Consider the following 14355-nt stretch of genomic DNA (forward strand, 5'->3'; position numbering starts at 1 on the left):
GAAAGTCACAGAAATTTATTCTATGTGCTTGTGAAGTGCAAGAGTGTCACTCTTTAGATTTTATTTAAATGCTTGAGCACTCTATCTTCCTCAGACCAATTAAATTTGCATCCCTCTTAATAGTGCGGCGGATCCTAAACTCAAACTTAAAATTAAAACCTTTGAAGATCGTTTTGAGTTCGTCCGCCTTTGCAACTTGAAGAATTGAGGGATACCATTTCATCTTTATCAACTCTTTGAATCTTTCATGGGACTAATAGCTGCAACATATCTCATTAAGATCACATTAGTCCCTAATTTGGATGTCATTAATACACCAAAACCCACATAGGGGGCAAATACACTTTCAGCTATCTAAGGTGAATTTAAGGGAATTATGTTTACTTTAGATAAACTTTTTATATCTTATTAAAACTCACGGACACACGCAAGTATCAGACTTAGTTTCATTTATGAATTCTGCCGGTAGAGGGTTAGTGGACGATTCCCTGCCGATTTTGACAAGAAAAGACATCATGATAGTATACATATTTGTTGGATAGTATACGTATTTGGTATAGTTTTTTTATAGTCTTTGTGATCGGATAGTATACGTTTTTGGTATCACCCGGTAGATGATTATTTTATAATTTTTTTAGGTGTAGAGATTATTTATTTTGTTATTTGAAACCAGAGATACTATGCGGCCAATAGCAGGAGCCGGACAAGAAAAGGAAAAAAAAAGGGAAACATCAAAACGAAAAAAAGTATTCACGGAAAACAGAAGTGGGACACGGAAAGGAAAGGGCTGCAGAACAGTGCAAGCAGGGCACGGCATGGAAAGAACAAAGAGAATTCTGAAACAACGCCGTGTTACTGTCGGAGACGGAACGGAAACAAAAAACAGTGGGGAAAACGGAGTCACTCATGATTAGGCGGGACGAAAAAAAATTGTGTCAGAAATTTTGCCTCTCTCTCTATATAGATAGAGAGAGAGAGGGGTATAGACATGGATATAGACCACGAGATGATGTATATGCAATGCAAAAAAAGAAAAAAAGGTGGAGGCTTTATCATGTAACATGGACCGAATGCTGCTGCCTCTCTGTTTTTTTTTTTTTGATTGCGCTGCTGCCTCTCTGTTAGGCAAAGACATGGGCTTAAAGGGCGGATTGATGGACTAGATGGGCCTTTAACCAATATGGGCACGCGGCCTAGGACTGGTTCTTGCCGAAAATTGGCTAAGAAACCAAGTCGACGCCATAAAAAGCCCATCAAGTATTCTTTGAATCAGGATAGGCCTTTTTGATTAAGGCCTTCATGACCATTTTCTCATAGTGTCTTCTGCGACTAAAAAGAACAAAGACTATTTTTTAGCGTGACTTTTTTTTCGTCTTCGCTCCGCCTCCCCAGCGATACCCGCCTCTCCGTGCGACCCGCTGGATCCCACGGGCCGCCGCGGTGCGTGCCGCTCCCCATCCCCATCCCCGCACCACTGTCGCCCTCGCCCCTCGCGCGGCCAGCGTCCGTGGCCGTCGAGCGACCGCCGTCCTCGTCGTCGAGCGGCTCCCCGTCGTCCTTCTCACCCGATTCCGTCTCGCGGCGTCCTCGCCGTCGCGGGCGTTCCTCGCCGTCGCGCGGCCTGTGTCCTCGCCGTCGCGTGGCCTGCGTCCTCGCCGTCGAGCGGCCGCCATCCCTTGGTGCGTTCCCCCAGCCCTCGATCCCACGACCGGCGGCGGCCTCACTCCCATCGACCGACGGGGGCGCTGCCCTGCTCCCCTCGACCGACGATGGCCGTGCTCCCCGCGACCATGGTGGCATCAGGCCCTCCGCCGGCCGCTGCTACCTGGTCACGGTCGCGGCCAGGGCAGGGATGGTGAGAAGCAGCGCGTATGGCGGATCCGGCGCGATCGGCCTGGATGGCGAGAGGTGGCGACTGCTGAGTGGACGCGAGGATGAAGGGTGGCGAGATGAGCATTAACCCCATTCGTGCTGGTATGCGGTCTTTCCTTCCCTTTTGTTGCCTCCCCTTCATTGCCTATGGCATGCGCTGATGATTGTGTCTGATCCTTAACCAACGAAATTGGTAGCAGTACGTATTTTGAGTGCTCCACTACTAATCATTGGTCAGATGGTGATGCAGTTCCCAAATCAGAATAATGGTCAATGATGGTTTGTAAATTTTGCAGTGGCCCGTACTTGTAGTGGCGAACACCAGCTGCTGGTGGACTTGAATCAGCACACAAGTAGCTCTGTGTAAGTTAAACGAACTGCTGTTGTTATAAAAAAGTTATAAAAAATTAGATCGAGCTTGGAGCTACTGAACTTAAACTTAAGTCCTTCTGCTACTAGATACATTAGAATGTTTTTATTGGCCTTGCTAAAATATGTTTGTTCCTGCAGTTCATACTTTAATAGTCATTTGTTTTTATGATACCGATTTTGGTGTAGCTGCACAAAGAATATATTTGTTCTTGCAGTAGATATTCATTTTGTATTCTTGTTTATTCTGCTAGATGGGCTTGCCTGACCAAAGAATATAATATTTTTTTTAGATAATTTGATAATGTAGCTATCTACTATATAAATCACGCAATTCTTTCGTATTGCGTGGTGTCCATGAATAATTGCAAATCTATATTTTTATCAGCCGGTGGTGTCCATGAAAAGAAGTCTCAATCTTGATCCACTCTCACTTACTGCTTTACTCATGCTTGGCGTTTTGCTGTTTCTACTGTTTTCTACCTAATTATGATGTTGTGGACCAGACCCCTTAGATTGTATGTATCTCTATGACTGACATTGTCAAGCTCGACCATACATTGGTGGGCACATAATTTGCATGTTAAATTTTCACAGTTTCGTCCACACAAATTACTACTATTCTTTTGATGGAACAGCACAGCTCCTAGCCTAGATCATCATAGTGGATATCAATATCATAAAGAAATAGCAGACATTGTTATGAATAGCTAAACAATAAATAGGACATTTTCTGAATGACTTCTTATTATCGGTTATTATCACAGACTTGTTGCTCCCTTCCCCCGCCGAGAAGAACAAGATCAGCAAGAACGCCGGAGCGGGTGAAATATTCTTTCACCAACTTCTCATTCAAAGTAAACTGTTATCTAAAAAATACCATGTTCCATTGCATAAGAGTTTTCTTTTCTGAATATTGTCTTTGATGACTGAATTGTCCTTTCCTTCTTTTTTTCTGTGATGTGCAGAACATCTCTCAGCTAGCATCCATGAACTACGACCTGATGACAAAGCACAACTTGGATCCTTTGCGGTCCTCGAAATAAACCTTGATATCAGAGCAGTAAAGGTAGGTAATAATGTTCCATTTCTGAATGTCGTAAGCTACTGGACTCGACATTAGTAGAACCTAGCTACACTGTTCTTCAGTTTTTGTTAGTCAGGAACTGAACCTCACCAGTCACCACACCAGCAAGCTTTGACTGAATAATTGCAGTTTCTTCTGTAACATGTTGCCCAGTCAATGAGCCCAACTAACAAAAACTAATGCGCGCCAAATCCGAATCACATGTAGTGGTGAGATGAAGTATTTATAGGGAAGCTTCTTCACATGAAGGATAGGCAAAATCAGATTGCTAATGCAATAGCTTGCACCGAGAGTCTGAGAGTATGCATTATCAGAAGATAGGATGGTATCCACCATTGTAATCTCTGAGATAAATAAACATTTTTTTTGCATTGGTGTAGAGAGTTATCTAGGAATTGTACAGTAACTTGTATAGATCGGTACTTTTATCAAACCAAACTTTTCTTATCCGCACAATGATGCTCTGTGATGCTCAAATTTGAGCCGGAAACCATTCTTCCATATTATGTAAATAATAACTGATCTATCAGAATGACTGAGAAGATGCACACATCATTATGTACTTCCGATAGTCACTAATATTGTTGTAACTTCTGAGCCAATTTTCAGTTTTCCTGTGCTGCATTCGCATCTATCCATCTATTACTCACTACTGCACATATCAATATATCTATTTGTTTCCCTGCACTGGGAACACCTGTGTAACTTTAATTTGCAGAGCTGCTCTTCGTTTTCATGGCAGTACGCGTTATTTCCCCACTAATCCACATCCCCATCTCCATATTGTTCAGCATATCAGTAGATCTATGAGTGGGTAGCGCTAAATCCCCTTTATGTCCTTTGCCGCTTGAGTTACTTATTTAATTAATGCACTTGGCAAAACTCATCTTAGCATCCAGGGACGAAATAATTCTGTCTTTAATTAATCATGGATATGCAAGTTCCTTTCCGTTATCATTCTATCCCATGCGTTTTCCACCTTCACAGTGTTAGCTTGGTTGCGCTGCAGTTGCCATAGCAATGAGCCACAAAGTTTTGCCTCACATTTTTTCCCTTCAATGTGTAGGTTTCGATGGGCATGGTTATAAAATAGTTGCATTTGTTCTGATGTAGATGATTGTCGGCTTTTTGAAAGAAAAAAGGTATGCTTAGTTTCTGGGCCATCTTCTCATAATTATGGAGCTACAATCTATTTCTTTTAGTGACATACTTCTTATATTAATACCTGGAGTGCAATATAGACATGTATCTACGTGTACTCTAAATTATACCACCTCTAGAATATAAGCTTTTGAGTGCTATATACATTTACAATGTTATTATGCAATTTCCATGTAGAGTTCATTCCAATTTAGTTAGGACTGTAAAAGATATCGGCGGAGTTGAACCTTGCATATGATATCTAACTTACATCCTGGATTGTAAAATAGATATGGAGGAGTACTTGACGCAGGAAGACTGTGCCACGCAAATGAAATACTCCTTCCTGCCTCAAAATCACAAGAAAATCACTATAAATTCTAGAAGCTGGCACAACATATCGCGCTATTTGGATGATTTCAGAACCTACTATTGGCTATCAAAACCTTGTGCAGGTTGAGAGCTTCTAGATGGTCACTGAGTTTCTATATCTGCAACTTGATTACAAAAATATAGGTAAAAGACGATATTCAACAGGCTATTAAAGGTCTTGTCTGCAAATTCTAGAAGCTGTCCAGACTATATATTAAGGAAGATGCATAAGTAACAATTGCAATTATAGGTTCCTCGGTTGTTTGCTTACTGAATATGCCTTTACCATGTGGGTCGTCCTCTTTATGAACTTTTATTTAACCTTGTCAATTGAGATATGCCCTCGCTAAAGAATATGTTCTTGCCATGTGTACATGTGACAATGAGATGTGCCGTGTAATATATTATGTCCATATTAGATTATTATATTATTAGTTGTTTCATGCAGTATGAATTCTCAGCTCTTTCAATACAGAATATTATCTATACAATTTCTCTCATTTTCTTATGTTCATTCATTTCCTTAAAATATTTAATTTATTGCAGGAAAATGCAGACCCATAGTCAACTCTCAATGACAGGTACCATGTATTATCTTCAATTCAATTCTGTTTTAACCATAGTCCTATATATGGATCACAAATTTGTAAATTTTATATATGATGGTAGCGAATAGTATTAAAAGTTTCAATATTATTTTAATGAAATTCCACTGCTTTTATTGTCATTGTTATATTACAGGTTGCTGTGAGAAAGTAGTAATTGACAAGGACGATGTTGCCAAAGGGCTTCACGAGCTTGTCACCCACTACAGCATAGCCAAGCTTGTAGTGGGAGCAGCAGTAGATGAATACTACTCAAAGTATGTGTCACGATCTTGTATGCCACACTCTGTTTGTTTGTGCTGCTAGGCTCCAGATTCGCCATGATCCACCATTGCAGCAGCCTCATCCAGGCGTCGTCCAGGCAAAGCCCCATGTGAGACGTAGTACCAATTTTTCCCTTTTCTCCTTCTCCTAATCCATCTCCATAAATTGGATTAGTGTATTCTAGGTCCGCCTCATAGTCTGCCACCACAGATTTGATTGTCATATGTTAATAAATTGGATTAGCGTATTTTAGAGCCTCATAATCTGCCACCACAAATTTGATTGTCATATGTTAGTGTCAGTCTGGCTCTGGGATTGATTTGTCATGTCCTATTTGGGGGCTACGACCATTTTACTAGACCCAGTGCATCCTTGCAAGGGTCCTCTGCATTGCTAGACATATAATGAGGTGACCATCCAATGCGAGGCCATGCTTACAATCTATGGAATTCGGTATGCCAAAATTTTTGGTTTACCGCCTCATTTTACCTCTGTGGTAGTAGCACTAAAGTAACGGCGCTGTTTTTTTTTTACCAAATGAAATAGTCTACATGATTATGTTTCACACATGATTTGCATCCAAAGATGATAGGTGTCTATGCATGTTACTCTTGATTTCCTTCGCCTTACACACCTATACCACAAATAAGACTGAATTGAGCCATGCGATTTTAGCTCTTTGTGTTTAGTCGATACTAAATGTTGTTCGAACTATGCGCCTTACCTTCAGGTGCCTTAAATTGTCATGGTGTTTCTCATATTGCTAAACTAATTTTATGATACCTCATAACTGCCATCATATTTTACCAATTTGCGGCTACGGATTCCAGCGTTTAACTATTAACGAGTGTTTCTTCTATTGTACATCTTTGATTACTAGTACCGTGACATGGGGATATATTTTAATCCCTTTGACCCAACAAGAGTTCTGTTTGTAAACTAAAGCTAGATGGTTTTAGTTGCCTGTTTCCTTTTTTTTTGCATTTCCTACCCTTTGCGATAATGGAAAATTGTAGTAATATATTTGCTTATGCACATAATACGTTCCTGGCATGTACCCCTACTATTAATTGGTTCTAATTTGGAAAGCACTTTACATATCTTTCTCCTCTGCCAGGGATAAGATATTTCATCTCTTGTGCAATGCCTTGCCCTTTATCTGACTTCCTTCCCTGTCCGCATTAGATGCCATTTCCCTTTTTGTTTACAAAAATCCAAGCTCATTTTGACCCTACCCTTATATTATGCAGCATATTATGATATATTTCTGTTTCCATACAAAATGAGATCAAGACTGATTATGCTCAGGTACGCCATCTTTATCATTATATTGTCTGCCGCTGCATGCAATTCTGAAATTATTTTCCCCGGATTCAATCTGGTATATTATAGGAATTTGTAAACCTCATTTGCCTTCGTGCAGATTTTTTTGCCAGCCTGTATAACATGGGAGTCACTATGCTAATACAATCGATAACCTACGCTATTATGATCTATCCTTTTCCTTCAGCTCAATCCAGGGAGGTATTTGGTTTCCTTTCTGATTTTTTTCTCATTACGATTGTGATTCGCCCGTAGAAAAATAGGAATCACGGCAAAATAGGAAGTAGAAAATTATTGTGCTATCCATATACATATTGCATGTTTGCATGCACCAGCATACATGGCAACGAGCTCCCCTGCGCCTTACTCAAGGAAAGAGAATTAACACAGAAGGAAAGAGAGAGGCTCTTATAAATCCTGTGGCCTCGCCATAGCGCCCACCCTCGCCAGCTGAGCTCGCCCTCGCTCGCACCGGCCTCTGCCCTCGTGCCCTCCCTCGCGCACCGGTTGTGCTTCGCCATAGCGCATCACCATTGTCGTCCTCTGCTGCCATCGCCTTTGTCGTCTTGCTGTGCCCTCGAGGAGGACTGCCACGAGGAGCTTCCAACATCTTCTGTCTTCCATAAACGTCCACCCTGTTACTGAATCCGATCCTGTCCTGATACGTTTCTTTATTTGTTATTGCCTCCCGTGCTTGTGTGATATGAAATCATACCTCTTTAAGAGTCTTGATAGATACGTGCAGAGGCTATGTGATGCGTGTTGTCGTGGTAGTAGTTTGTGAATGGTTTGGTCCAGTAATTCGTCATGAACCCTCTGTTTCTGCTTCAAGTTCTTAGACTGTGAACCTCTATCTGTGCCTAAAATCGAATCATTACCGCAGCCATTTACCATGTTTTGGTGCTTCTGATTACTTTGATTCGATGTTTATTGCCTGTGTGGCTTAAAAAATACCTAAGGGTATCGTGTGCGCTACGCCCCGCTCCGTCGCCCCGCTCTGTTGATCCCAAACATGCAATAAGAAACTGAACCGTGCATGTCCACATGTAATACAAAAACCAAGACAGAACCATGCAAACATGTACGTCACCCATTGGAGACTTGTACATGCCAACACATGCAACACGAAGCCCACACATGCAAACATGCTACTTGCACAGTACCAGCTTGGAGCCTTGGAGGCCTGCCGGGACCCGGGACAGGAACCGTGCCGCCAGGCGCTTGCTGCTTCTTGGAGGCTGCAAGGCCGGGAGTTCAGGACAGGGGCCATGCCGCCAGATCTGGCGCGGAGTTGACTTGGAGGATCTTGAGAGCGGCGAGGTCGCCAAGGGACGACAGGACTAGCGTCCAGACATCAGCGAGAGACCGCTGGGCGCTAGCAGAACACGGCGAGATCCCAATCCCATGCACAACAGTTGGACGGAAGCCACACGGAGAGTAGGATTCGGATGCTGAGCTACGCTTTCACCCGAACAGCACGGCACGCTCGGAGGCATCCACGCGACCTACTCATCGGAGGGCTTCAGCGCAGTAGCGACAGAGTGCGCCAGCCTAGCCGATGAGCTGGTGTTCCACGACGAGATGAGGCGCGCGACATGTGTGTCGTGGGTGATGCGGCACGAGCGGGTTGTGGGGGACGCCGACACTGTGGCAGCATTCCTACCGGCGAGGAAGGAGTAGAGGAGAACGACTGCCATGAGCCCACAAGCTTTGGGGCCAAACTGTTGCACGCGACACGGGGACGACCGAAGAAGGGCCAAGGGTGCTCACTGGCTGCACGCGGCAAGGTGTTCGACACTACTAGAGAACAGACTTTAGAACGATGTCCCAATTTGATATTAGCCTCAACATTTTTTTTTTCTCCGGGACTAAAGGACCCTTTAGTCACGGTTGGTAATACCAACCGGGACTAAAGGTCCCTGCCCAACGGTCGTCCGCGGGGCAGGAATCTTTAGTCCCGGCTGGTATTACCAACCGGGACTAAAGGTTTACCGGACTAAAGCTTTTAGTCCTGGCTTGGGTGATGCCCCGGGAATAAAGATTAATCTTTAGTCCCGGTTTGGACCCCTAACCGGGACTAATCATCCCGGCCTATAATTCAGCTCATTTCTTCCTCCCCAAGCCCGAGCCATTCCATTCAAACTCACTGCCTCTGTTTTTCAGCTTGCTGTTGTTCTTGCTCTCTCCCCCTCCATTGGTGTTGCTCTTCGATTTTGGAGGTAACAAACTTAATCCTCTTATGTTTTATCAGTAGTTTATCTCATTTTGCGATGTAGATGCATGTGTAATTTTATATGTTGGACTTTATTATAATTTTATGTCATTTTTAGCTCAAAATCACATGATGATTTGCATATATGTTTGGATAAACAAAAGTTAAATTAGTTCATCAAAATCATGCCTCGCTCGTCCTCGCTGGAGCACGCGCCATCCTTGTCCCCGGTGGCTTATGTGATCTTATAATTAATTTTTCCATGAAATGAAAAACTTAGAAAATTGTTAGAAAATTGTAGAAAATCCGTACTAGTTGAACTTGCGGACCGTGTTCAGCTCGGCAAGCATGTTCTCTGCCGAGCGGTAACGGACGTCAAGGAGGAGCTTTGATTCTACGAGGGAGAGCGGCAACGGTCGTGGAAGACCGTGTTCCCTTTCTCGTAGAATCGGAGCTCTTCCTTGGCCAAGTACAGTGCCGTCCGGTGGATAAATGCTCGCCGAGTTGATCACGTAAGCAAGGTCAACTAGTGCGGATGGTTATTTATTGAAACATGTTTTTGAGCTATAATTTGATGGATATTTGATAACTTCAGACCTATAAATGTCATCTACAAATGTTACTATCCTCGGCAACCTAAACGTCCGTGAGATCGCCGATATCGAGCAGGTCACTTAGAATTATTTTTTTCATGAAATGAACTACTTAGAAATCATGCCTTTTTTTAGAATTAAATTTTCCATGAAATGAAAAACTTAGTAAATAGTTAGAAAATTATAGAAAATCCGTACTAGTTGAACTTGCGTACCGTATTCAGCTCGGGCAACATGTTCTCTGCCGAGCGGTAACGGACGTCAAGGAGAAACTTTGATTCTACGAGGGAGAGCGGCAACGGTCGTGGAAGACCGTGTTCCCTTTCTCGTAGAATCGGAGCTCTTCCTTGGCCAAGTACGGTGCCGTCCAGTGGAGAAATACTGGCCGAGATGATCACGTAAGCAAGGTCAACTAGTACGGATGGTTATTTATTGAAACATGTGAAATCCGTGCTAGTTTTATTTAAATATATCATTTTAGAAAATATGAAATTTACACTAGTTTGCAAAATTAAGTATAGAAAGTAGATGACAACTGGCTCATGGATCATCGGCCTCTCGTTCGGTTGCGAAACGACTGAGGCCAGAACTCCCTCTCATTATCTGCGGTAAGTGTAAGCAGAATATTGTGATGGAGTACCGAGTCAAGAGACAGGGACCCAACAAGGGTCGTGTTTTCTACAAGTGCCTGGATCGCGATGTGAGTTTCTTACGCATTTTATAATTATGGCTAATTGACCTGCTTTTCTTGAATATTTTTGACTAAATATTTTTTGGCTTTAATTTCAGTGGGAGGGCAATGGATGCGATGGTTGGTACTGGGAGGAAGATTATGCTACATACGTGCAGAATTTGGGTGCGCTTGAGGTAGTGGCTGCTGCTGATGAGTTAGTGAGCCAGCAGGAGAAGCTTATTGATATTCAACAGAAGAATAATTGTCTATTTTAGTTGCGTACGATCACGAAATAATTATGTTACTGAAGTGCATTGTAGTTTTAGTTTGTTTAGTGATAGTTGGAATTACTTACATTGTAGCCAGACTTAGTTAATTAATCAACCGTGTGTGTGTCATTTATGTTGTGTAATAAAATACTTAATTATGTTCAAGATTTTCATAATTTGTCATGTAATACAGATTATGTCACGCCATTGGATGTACAATGCCGATCGCCGCTCCCAAGACTTTATTGAGGGATTGCACTATTTCTTAGGTGTGGCCGAGGCAAATAAGCGGGATGGTTTCATGTGCTGTCCATGTGCTCTATGTAAGAATTTAAAGGAATATTCAAGCTCAATGTGTCTTCATTCACATTTGCTTAAGTCAGGTTTCATATCAAACTATATATGTTGGACTAAGCATGGAGAAAGCGGGGTAATGATGGAAGAAGGTGAAGGAGAAGATTTAGACATTGATGACATTATTGCTCAGTATGGTGCCTTTGATGATACTACAATGGGGGGAGATAAAGAAGAGGAGCGGTAGAAGATGATCTCGGTGATGCTCTTGGCGATGCCATTCGTGATGCACAACAAGAATTGGAAAGTGAAAAAGAGAAAGTTAAGTTCGAGCGCATGCTTGAGGATCATAGGAAGTTGCTATACCCGATGGCCGAAGAGGGGCAAAAAAAGCTGGGTACAACACTGGAATTGCTACAGTGGAAGACAAAGAATGGTATATCCGACAAGGCATTTGAGAATTTATTGAACCTCATAAAGAAGATGCTTCCGAAGCCAGATGAATTGCCCACCACTACGTACAAAGCAAAAAAAGTTGTCTGCCCATTAGGATTAAAAATCCAGAAGATACATGTATGTCCTAATGACTGCATCCTCTACCATGGCAATGAATACGAGAATTTGGATGAATGCCCGGTATGTAAAGCATCGCGGTATAAGATCAGGTGCGATGATCCTGGTGACGTCGAGGGTGAACAACGTCCTAGAAAGAAAATCTCTGCCAATGTTATGTGGTATGCTCCTATAATACCACGCTTAAAACATTTGTTCAGAAATAAAGATCATGCAAAGTTGTTGCGGTGGCATAAAGAAGACCGTAAGGTAGACAATATGCTGAGACACCCAGTTGATGAGTCCCAGTGGAGAGCGATGGATAGAGAATTTTCAGAGTTTACAAATGAGGCTAGAAACTTAAGGTTCGCCTTAAGTACAGATGGTATGAATCCTTTTGGGGAGCAGAGCACTAGTCATAGCACTTGGCCAGTTACTCTATGTATCTACAACCTTCCTCCATGGTTATGCATGAAGCGGAAGTTCATTATGATGCCGATCCTCATCCAAGGTCTGAGGCAACCTGGCAACGACATTGATGTCTATCTGAAGCCATTAGTTGAAGAACTTCTAGTTTTATGGAACAAACCAGGTGTACATGTCTGGGATGAGTACAAACAAGAACACTTTGACCTACGAGCAATGTTGTTCGTAACAATCAATGATTGGCCTGCTTTAAGTAATATTTCAGGTCAGACAAACAATGGATATAATGCATGCACACATTGTTTTGATGACCTTGATAGTATATATTTGAAAATATGTCGAAAGGTCGTGTACCTTGGCCATCGTCGATTCCTTCCTTTGAATCACCAAGTAAGAAAGAAAGGTAAGAATTTTAAAGGTAAGCCAGACCACCGGAAGAAGCCTCATAACCGAAACGGGAAAGATGTACTCGCAATGGTCAAGGTTGTGAAAGTAGTATTTAGAAAGGGACAAGGCAGCGAATCTATTCCCAAAGATGCTAAGGGGCACGCACCCATGTGGAAGAAGAAGTCTATCTTTTGGGAGCTACCCTATTAGCAAGTCCTAGAGGTCCGCAACGCAATCGACGTGATGCACCTGACAAAGAATCTTTGTGTGAACCTGTTAGGATTCATGGGTGTGTACGGGAAGCCAAAGGATTCACTTGAAGCACGTCAGGACTTGCAGGGCATGAAAGAACGAGACAACCTTTATCCAGAGAAGACAGATGATGGACGTCATTACTTAAGTCCTGCTAGCTACACGCTTAGCAAAGAAGAGAGGGACAGCATGTTCGAATGTCTAAGCAGCATCAAGGTCCCATCGGGATTCTCCTCCAATATAAAGGGTATAATAAATGTGCCAGATAAGAAATTCCTAAACTTAAAGTCCCACGACTGCCACATGCTTATGACGCAATTGCTTCCAGTTGCTTTAATAGAAATTCTACCTCCACATGTACGTCTAGCCACCGTGAAACTATGTGCATTCCTCAATGCAATTTCTCAGAAGGCAATCAATCCAGTGGAACTAGCTACTCTACAGAATGATGTGGTTCAATGTCTTGTCAGCTTTGAGTTGGTGTTCCCTCCATCCTTCTTTAATATCATGACACACCTCCTAGTTCATTTGGTGAAAGAGATTAGTATTCTTGGACCTATGTTCTTACATAACATGTTTCCCTTCGAAAGGTTTATGGGAGTCTTGAAGAAATATGTGAAAGTCCGTTCTAAGCCTGAAGGAAGCATCGCCCAGGGTTATGGAACAGAGGAGGTCATTGAGTTCTGTATTGACTTTATTCCTGACCTTGTCCCGATTGGCGTTTCCGAATCGCGACACGAGGGGAGACTCAGTGGTAAAGGAACTTTAGGGAAGAAAACATATATTGGCATGGAAGACGATTATTTCAATAAAGCACACTACACAGTTCTTCAGAACTCATCATTGGTGCATCCGTACATCGAGATACATAAGGAGTTCTTACGATCCAAGTTTCCAGGGAAGACTGAAGCTTGGATTAGGCGTCAGCACATGGAAAGTTTCAGTGGTTGGTTGCGAAAAGAATGTCAAGGCGATGATAATATTGATGAGCAACTGTATTTATTGGCTAGGCAACCATTATGGCATATCCTCATTTACCAAGGGTATGAGATAAATGTGAATACATTTTACACAGTTGCCCAAGATAAAAGGAGCACCAATCAAAATAGTGGTGTTCGCATAGATGGCACAGATCCAAATGGGAATATACAAACATATTATGGCCATATAGAAGATATATGGAAACTAGACTACGCACCTAATTTTAAAGTCCCTTTGTTCCGGTGTCAATGGGTGAAGTTGACCGGAGGAGGGGTAACAGTCGACAAAGAGTATGGAATGACAACAGTGGACCTCAACAATATTGGGTACAAAGACGAACCATTCGTCCTTGCTGCCGATGTGAGTCAGGTGTTCTATGTGAAAGACATGTCTACAAAATCAAAGAGAGGCAAAAACGAAGACATCAACTCAATGATCAATGAGCCAAAGCGCCACATAGTTCTTTCTGGGAAAATAAATATAGTGGGAATTGAAGACAAGTCAGACATGTCAGAAGATTACGAAAGAAATGTCTGAATTTCACCCTTCATAGTGAAGAAAGATCCAAGCATCATGTTAAATGATGAAGACACTCCATGGTTATGACAAGATCATAACCAAGGGTCATACGTCAAGAAGAAATTCACTGTTGTGCCCGCATGATACAACGATGTATGTTTAATA

General features: G+C 42.4%; 1 long non-coding RNA gene across 10 annotated transcripts; it reads left to right on the forward strand.

Moving 5' to 3' along the window:
• The first annotated feature begins 1373 nt into the window (after window positions 1-1373).
• On the forward strand, window positions 1374-10908 carry LOC136540161 (uncharacterized). Of its 10 annotated transcripts, none has more exons than XR_010779892.1 (10): window positions 1374-1974; window positions 2169-2235; window positions 3009-3098; window positions 3210-3310; window positions 4395-4470; window positions 5387-5421; window positions 5582-5825; window positions 6960-7017; window positions 7133-10537; window positions 10627-10908. It is a non-coding gene; the product is annotated as an uncharacterized lncRNA (long non-coding RNA). The 10 variants fall into 10 exon arrangements; XR_010779885.1 differs by having other exon boundaries at window positions 5582-5818; window positions 7102-10537; XR_010779884.1 differs by having other exon boundaries at window positions 5582-5818.
• The last annotated feature ends 3447 nt before the right edge of the window (window positions 10909-14355 follow it).

This window comes from Miscanthus floridulus, chromosome 1, assembly GCF_019320115.1.
Source record: "Miscanthus floridulus cultivar M001 chromosome 1, ASM1932011v1, whole genome shotgun sequence".
Lineage (NCBI taxonomy): Eukaryota > Viridiplantae > Streptophyta > Magnoliopsida > Poales > Poaceae > Miscanthus > Miscanthus floridulus.